Genomic DNA, 7,839 nt, shown 5'->3' with positions numbered 1-7,839 from the left:
TTGTAACAGTATAACCGTATACCGTCCCCTCGCCCATACCTGGGTGCGAACCAGGCGCGAACGACTGTCTTGTTGTGTTTGTACCATGATAGTTTGTTGGTGATGTGGACACCAAGGAACTTGAAACTCTCAACCTGCTCCCCTACAGCCCCAAGGATGTTAATGGGGGCCTGTTCAGCCCTCCTTTTCCGGTAGTCCACGATCAGTTCCTTTGTCTTGCTGACATTGAGGGAGAGGTTGTTGTTCTGGCACCACACTGCCAGGGCTACCACTGTTGTGTCGTCAGCAAACTGAATGATGCTGTTGGAGTTGTGCCTGGCCATCCAGTCGTGGGTGAACAGGGAATACAAGATGGGACTAAGCACGCACCCCTGAGGGGCCCCGGTGTTGAGGATCAGTGTGGAAGGTGTATTGTTGCCTAACCTTACCACCTGGGGGCAGCCCTTCAGGAAGTCCAGGATCGAGTTGCAGGGGGAGGAGTTTAGTCCAGGGTCCTTATCTCAGTGATGAGCATTGTGGGCTCTATGGTGTTGAACGCAGCTGCCACTTCATCAAAGCCCTTAGATACAGTTTTTCGTAGTGCACTGCGCTTTATTACCTGCTACAATTTTAGTACTCATCACTGCATTCTCTACCAGAAAGTTCGGTGGCTGTCTTTTTTTTGGTAATGTTTTATTTAACCAGGTAAGCCAGAACAAGTTCTCATTTACAACTACGACCTGGCCAAGATAAAGCAAAGCTGTGAGACACAAACAACAACACAAACATGGAATAAACAAACGTACAGTCAATAACACAATAGAAAAAAGTCTATATACAGTATGTGCAAATGGCGTGAGGGGGTAAGGCAATAAATAGGCCATTTGATGTCACATATGTTGATACATTGGTATGTTTTCATTTATAAAGCACTTTTCCAAAAGGGCTCCGTACAATTCCATTGTACCTAACATCTTTACTAAATTTTAGACATGCGAGTTACCACACCTGGTCTTAGAGATGGCTAACTCTGGAAATTCCCTTGGTCTCTACTGAGTTAGGTAAATAAGCGTTTAGTTTTCTTGCATCTTATTTGTGGAACAATCTTCAACATTTTCTTACATTTTATATTTTGATGCCTGTAGGGTAATTCATAAAGCTGATTGAAGACCTTATTACTGATGAATATGGGGGATCCATAATAAATACAACGTGTTATCTTTTTATGACCATGTTTTACTTTCTGCTTGCATTTTGTATTTATATTTTGATGTGTGTATTTCCTGTAATGTATGTAATTCCGGGCTCACTGTTATATAGACCTTGGTCTCAGTATGATAAAAGCCTGATAAAAGCTTGAATAAATAAATAAAAATGATAGTTGCCTAATAAATCAGACTGTGATAAGAACGTCGGGGCTAGCGGCAGTATGCCTAGTGGTCAGAGCGTTATGCCAGTAACCGAAAGTTTGCTAGATCGAACCCCCGAGCTGTAAAGATAAAAAATCTGTCGTTCTGCCTCTGAGCAAGGCAGTTAACCAACTATTCCCCGGTAGGCTATCATTGTAAATAGTAATTAGTTCTTCACTGACTGGCCTTGTTAAGTGAAAGTACAATTCCTACCAGAATTGCATCAGTTGTCATAAAATCAACACAATACTTTATTTTTCGTGCACAGAAAACACCTTTTGAATGTGCCCACCTTGCCTTTTCTCACTTGATATATTTCTCATGATTGTGTATGAACTTCCTAACTCCCTCACAGAAGACATCTAGTGCCCAGGGGATGTAAAGACATCCTAACTTGGACGTAACTGCTATGAGATGGAAGCATAGAACAACACAAGTCTCACAAAAAAATGGTGATGGTTTTTCTGGGATGAATTGTAGGTTACTTACCTTGCCATGTAAAGAGTAACTTTTCAGTCTTCTTTTTAGTCTCTCTGTGGGCATCTTCATCTCAGTTGCATGAATTATTTAGACCAATGTTTTAGATAGCATCTATACCATGGTTACTAAGTAACAATATATAAGTGTGTATGTTATAGTACAGGATAGAGAACATGGTATGACTAAGTATTTTAATACACTATTTCACAACATTACATGCGTTCACTGTACTATTATTTTGTACGTTTTTACAATCTGAAATAAAAGCAACATGCAGCGTGCATCTCCAAGGAAACGGAATAAACAAAACAGGTTTACGTTGAACCTTATTTTACTGTATTATCTAGGGTTTAACCCTGAATAAACATAACCCACATAAGTTAAGATTTACGCTTTACAAGCAACTGAAGCAGTACTGATGATTAGGACTAAGATGATATCAATTTGAATAAATACAGAATGTCACAGCTGCCAATTAATCCCCCAGATCACTCATTCCACAATGCTATTGTCCAGTGTAAAGTCATTGTCACAAAAGCTGCTATTGCACATTGCTCTGATGTATGTGTTGTACAACCCTCCTCAAAGACTCTGAACATGTGGAGCTGAGAAGAGACACTGAGAACTAGCTATGTAAAGTGTCATTCATAGATGGTTTATCCCGAGTTCCATCTTTGTATTTGATCGATTGTTGAGTCCCTGTACAAGTTGTGACCTCATATCACAACCACAACCTCAGCAGCAGCAGGCTTGCCAGGGCGCAGATGTAATGCAATATGCTTGCTCGACAGCAGGGGGTACTGTTACATAGGTCTGAGGCGCAGCAGTGGATGCGCACTCCAGGCAGCTCATGTTGCTGGCAGTGTCTTGACGTGGCACATCCACTGGTCAGGACAATTCCCAGGGCCGCTGAAATGACAGGAAGTCAGAGAAGAGTGACAAGTAGATGGTGAGGTCATCAGGAAAGAGGCAAAAGAAGCAAATAATGCCAGTGTATTCATGTGTGTGTTGAAGTCCTTGAGAGCCAAAAGAGTGCAGAGAGGGATGCTGTCATAGAATGGAATTACATCATCAGATCTCTCCATTTTCCTTGTGGTAAACTGTGTTTACTGATTGAATGTAATGGTTGCTTAGGAGGACACATTGTATGTGTACAATAGATTGAAAAATATGCATGTCTGTAACTCAGAGATAAAAAGTTCAACCTTGGCTGTTGATTGGAAGTTGTTATTGTACAACTACATAAGGGCATCCAGCCAAGCCATCAAACACTCCATAAAATTTGGTAGGTAAACCTTCTACAACCCTTGAGAAAAAACACCCACATCAATGCTCTCTTTAAGTCAGAGCAGACCACTTTTGTCTAACAAGAGCCATAAATCCCCCGTCAGTCTTAAGAAAGTGACAGCTGGGCGGTGGATACAGTCCAGGTGGGGAACAGCCGCATCAGACAAATCTCCCAGCTGGGGACAAGCGAGGGGAGTGGGACGCTAAGCTGGTTATGAAATAGCAGCCGCCGGACCAGTCGGAGTTGTGCCCATGGGATTAAAGTGAAGAACAGTTCTAGATGATCCCCAAGATGCTGTTTAAAGGGATCCTGCATCCCATCTTAGCATTCATTGACCCCATTATTTCTCTGAACCAATAGAAAACAGTGCCACATCAGCCCTTTACGTGAGTGGCTCCTTCAGCTGTCAACAGCAGAACAGCTGGATCTTACATGCATGGATGTCAGCAGATCTCCATCAAGTATTTAATATTACGTATGGCAGTCCGTCGTCTCTATGTTGATTTTACTTGCAGGAGTGACTGACCGTTATTTACAAATTTGGTGGAATAAAGCCCTCGTTGTAGCTATGTAGCAAGATGCCATGGAATCTTCACATCGAGATAAGATCTTGCCCTTTTGGCGTACAATAGTATGGCTAAAGAGTGCAGAGGAGAAGTTAGGGGATTTCTTCCTGTTTAACCTACATGTTCTGCACAATGAGGGTCAATAGACTTTCTACATATTGACATTACAGGGTTCTTTCACACAAACACATTAATTAACAGACAGAGAAGACTGTGAAGGAGAAGGTCTATGGAAGGGAGGGACTGGAGATGAAGACAGGCATTGATTGAGACAGTCATTAGTTCAGGAACATGAGAAACAGACTCACTGCTCTCTGTCTTGATGCAGAAGCGGTGCTTGAAGCCCTTGTGTGAGTGTGTGCAGGTGAGGACCTCTGGGTTGGTGCAGCCAATGTCCACGTACCTCTGGCCCTGGATGATGTTACAGCCATAGCACTGCAACCCATTGACTAGGGAGGAGAAAGGGAAGACGTATCACTTTGTCAGTGTGCACTGGTAGATATGTAAACTTATTCGTGTGCACCAGTAGACATGTCAAATTGTTAGTGTGAACCTGTGATGTTACAGAAATAGCAGTGCAATCCATGGACTAGAGAGGAGAGGGGACATCTCATCTTATTAGTGTGCGCCAGCAGATATGTCAACTTATTAGCGTGCACCCTATGGGATGTTGCATCCATAATACTGCAGCAGCATCGACTACACAGGAGCGAGGAAATGTCAAAGTTGCTTTGAAGCAATGGGACTCACATCACAAAAAAGCTATTATGTATTCTTTGTTTTTTTATGTTTGCCAATATTCCATACTTACAAAAAACATTAGGAACAAAGGGGCAACAGATCATTATAATTTGCTTTCACTATAAAAGCATCTACATCTGCAATGCCTTTTATACTCGCTTCGAGACAAGCAACACTGAAGCCTGCACGAGACGACCAGCTGTTCTGGATGACTGTGTGATAACGCTCTCGGTAGCAGATGTGAACAAAACCTTTAAACAGATCAACATTCACAAAGCCGCTGGGCCAGACAGATTACCAGGATGTGTACTCAAAGCATGCGCAGACCAAATGTCAAGTGTCTTCACTGACATTTTCAACCTCTCCCTGACCGTGTCTGTAATACCAACATGTTTCAAGCAGACCGCCATAGTCCCTGTGCCCAAGGAAGCGAAGAGAACCTGCCTAAAGGATTACTGCCCTGTGGCACTCACGTCTGTAGCCATGAAGTGCTTTTAAAGGCTCACATCAACAACATCCTCCCGGACACCCTCGACCCACTCCGATTCGCATTCCACCCCAACAGATCCACAGATGACACAATCTCAACCGCACTCCACACTGCCCTTTCTCACCTGGACAAAAGGAACACCTATGTGAGAATGCTGTTCATTGACCACAGTTCAGCTTTCATCACTATAGTGCCCACGAAGCTCATCACTAAGCTAAGGACTCTGGGACTAAACACCTTCGTCTGCAACTGGATCCTGGACATCCTGATGGGCCGCCCCCAGGTGGTAAGAGTAGGCAACAACACGTCTGAAACGCTGATCCATAACACTGGGGCCCCTCAGTGGTGTGTACTTAGTCCCCTCCTGTATTCCCTGTTCACCCATGACTGCGCGGGCAAACACGACTCCAACACCATCATTAAGTTTTCTGACGACACAACAGTGGTAGGCCTGATCACCAACAATAATGAGACGGCCTATAGGGAGGAGGTCAGAGAACTGTCAGTGTGGTGTCAGGACAACAACCTCTCCCTCAATGTGAGCAATACAAAAGAGCTGATCGTGGATTACAGGAAAAGGCGAGCCGAACAGGCCCCCATTAACATCGACAGGGCTGTAGTGGAGCGGGTCGAGAGTTTCAAGTTCCTTGGTGTCCACATCACCAATGAACTATCATGGTCCAGACATACCAAGACAGTCGTAAAGAGGGCACGACAAAACCTTTTCCCCCTCAGGAAACTGAAAAGATTTGGCATGGGTCCCCAGATCCTCAAAAGGTTCTACAGCTGCACCATCAAGATCATCCTGACTGATTGCATCACCGCCTGGTATGGCAACTGCTCGGCATCTGACCATGAGGCGCTACAAAGGGTAGTGCGAACGGCCCAGTACATCACTGGGGCTAATCCTCCTGCCATCTAGGACCTACAGTTGAAGTCAGAAGTTTACATACACCAAAATGCATTTAAACTCAGTTTTTCACAATTCCTGACATTTAATCCTTGTAAAAATTCCTTGTCTTAAGTCAGTTAAGATCACCACTTTATTATAAAAATGTGAAATGTCAGAATAATAGTAGAGAGAATGATTTAATTCAGATTTGATTTCTTTCATCACATTCCCAGTGGGTCAGAAGTTTACATACACTCAAACAATTGTTGAAAAATGACTTGTGTCATGCACAAAGTAGATGTTCTAACCAGCTTTGCCAAAACTGTAGTTTGTTAACAAGAAATGTGTGGAGTGGTTGAAAAACTTGTTTTAATGACTCCAACCTAAGTGTATGTAAACTTCCGTCTTCAACTGTAAATAATAGGGGGTGTCAGAGGAATGCCCAGAAAATTGTCAGAGACTCCAGTCACCCAAGTTATAGACTGTTTTCTCTGCTACTGCACGGCAAGCGGTACCGGAGCACCAAGTCCACGACCAAAAGGCTCCTCAACCGCTTCTACCCCCAAGCCATAACACTGCTGAACAATTCATAAAAATCGCCGCCTGACAATTTACATTGACCCCCCATCTTGTACACTGCTGCTACTCGCTGTTTGTTTGTTACCAATGCATAGTCACTTCACCCCCTGTACCCCTGCACACTTACTCGGTACCGGTGCCCCCTGTATATAGTCTCGTTATTGTTATTCTTATTGTGTTACTTTTTAATAATACTTTTTTTATTTCAGCCTACTTGGTAAATATTTTCTTCTTCATGAACTGCATTGTTGGTTAAGGTCTTGTAAGTAAGCATTCCACGGTAAGGTCTACACTTGTTGTATTCAGTGCATATGGTCCTTCTGTAGCTCAGTTGGTAGAGCATGGCGCTTGTAACGTCAGGGTAGTTTGTTCGATCCCCGGGACCACCCATACGTAGAATGTATGCACACATGACTATAAGTCGCTTTGGATAAAAGCGTCTGCTAAATGGCATATATTATTATTATTATTATATTTATCTATTGTTTGACTTTGTCTGAAGCCATAGCTTATTGCTGGGGGTAAATGATGCCATGGAGAGCCACCCACTCTGTCTTAGGCCGCCATTGTAAATAAGAATTTGCTCTTAACTGACTTGCCTAGTTAAATAAAGGTTCAATAAATGTATAAATATATTTAGACCATTGCCCTGTAAAACCTCACGCTTTGTTATGTAATATCAATACTGAGTGAAGAAAGAGCTCCTCAAAAGTCAATGTCTAAATTGCTCTGATCTCTTGCTGGGATGGTGTTCTCTGTCAGTCATATTGGAGTCTGTCTCGTTCTCATGTTGACAGTGACACCTCACAGGCTTGTACTTAACCATGACTCACCCTTAGTAGCCAATGCTATATTCCGAGTTGTCTGTCTGTTCGGTAAGCTTGTGATCTCACGCTAAAAGCCCTGTCTCCGTCTGGTCCCAGAGTAGTAGAAACAGACACCCATGACCATAGAATTACATAGAATGAATCTCTATGCTGATGACCAATATTAACTACACCCAGTTCACACCCACTTCACATCTGAACTGTTTTGATAGGGTGTTTCTTTTTCTATGAATCAGCTATGAAAGTAAACAAAAATATAGCAATGATTGTCAGGTTATGTAATTCAGGTCCATGATAGAGAACATCACGAGGAGTTGACAAACGTACAAAATACCCATCCCTGGATCATGCCTACCGATCACTTGCCTATTGAGTTAATGAGTTCATTTTCCTCCCATCACCCAGTCTCAACTCCTAAATGGCCTGACTTACTTTCAAGTGAGTGTCGTGCAGCTTAGTGATACAAATCCATTAGGCCTAAGGGGATTGTTCATGAGACTGGACCTTCGTACACCTGTATTTGGCCTACAGAATCCCGTGCACAAGGTGGGAGATCAGCTTGGCCTGACAGCAATCCTCTCTCTTTAT

This window comes from Oncorhynchus gorbuscha, linkage group LG20 (genome assembly GCF_021184085.1).
Source record: "Oncorhynchus gorbuscha isolate QuinsamMale2020 ecotype Even-year linkage group LG20, OgorEven_v1.0, whole genome shotgun sequence".
Classification (NCBI taxonomy): Eukaryota; Metazoa; Chordata; class Actinopteri; order Salmoniformes; family Salmonidae; genus Oncorhynchus; species Oncorhynchus gorbuscha.
The sequence above is the reverse complement of the archived record's forward strand: the minus strand, read 5'-3'. Positions refer to the sequence as shown.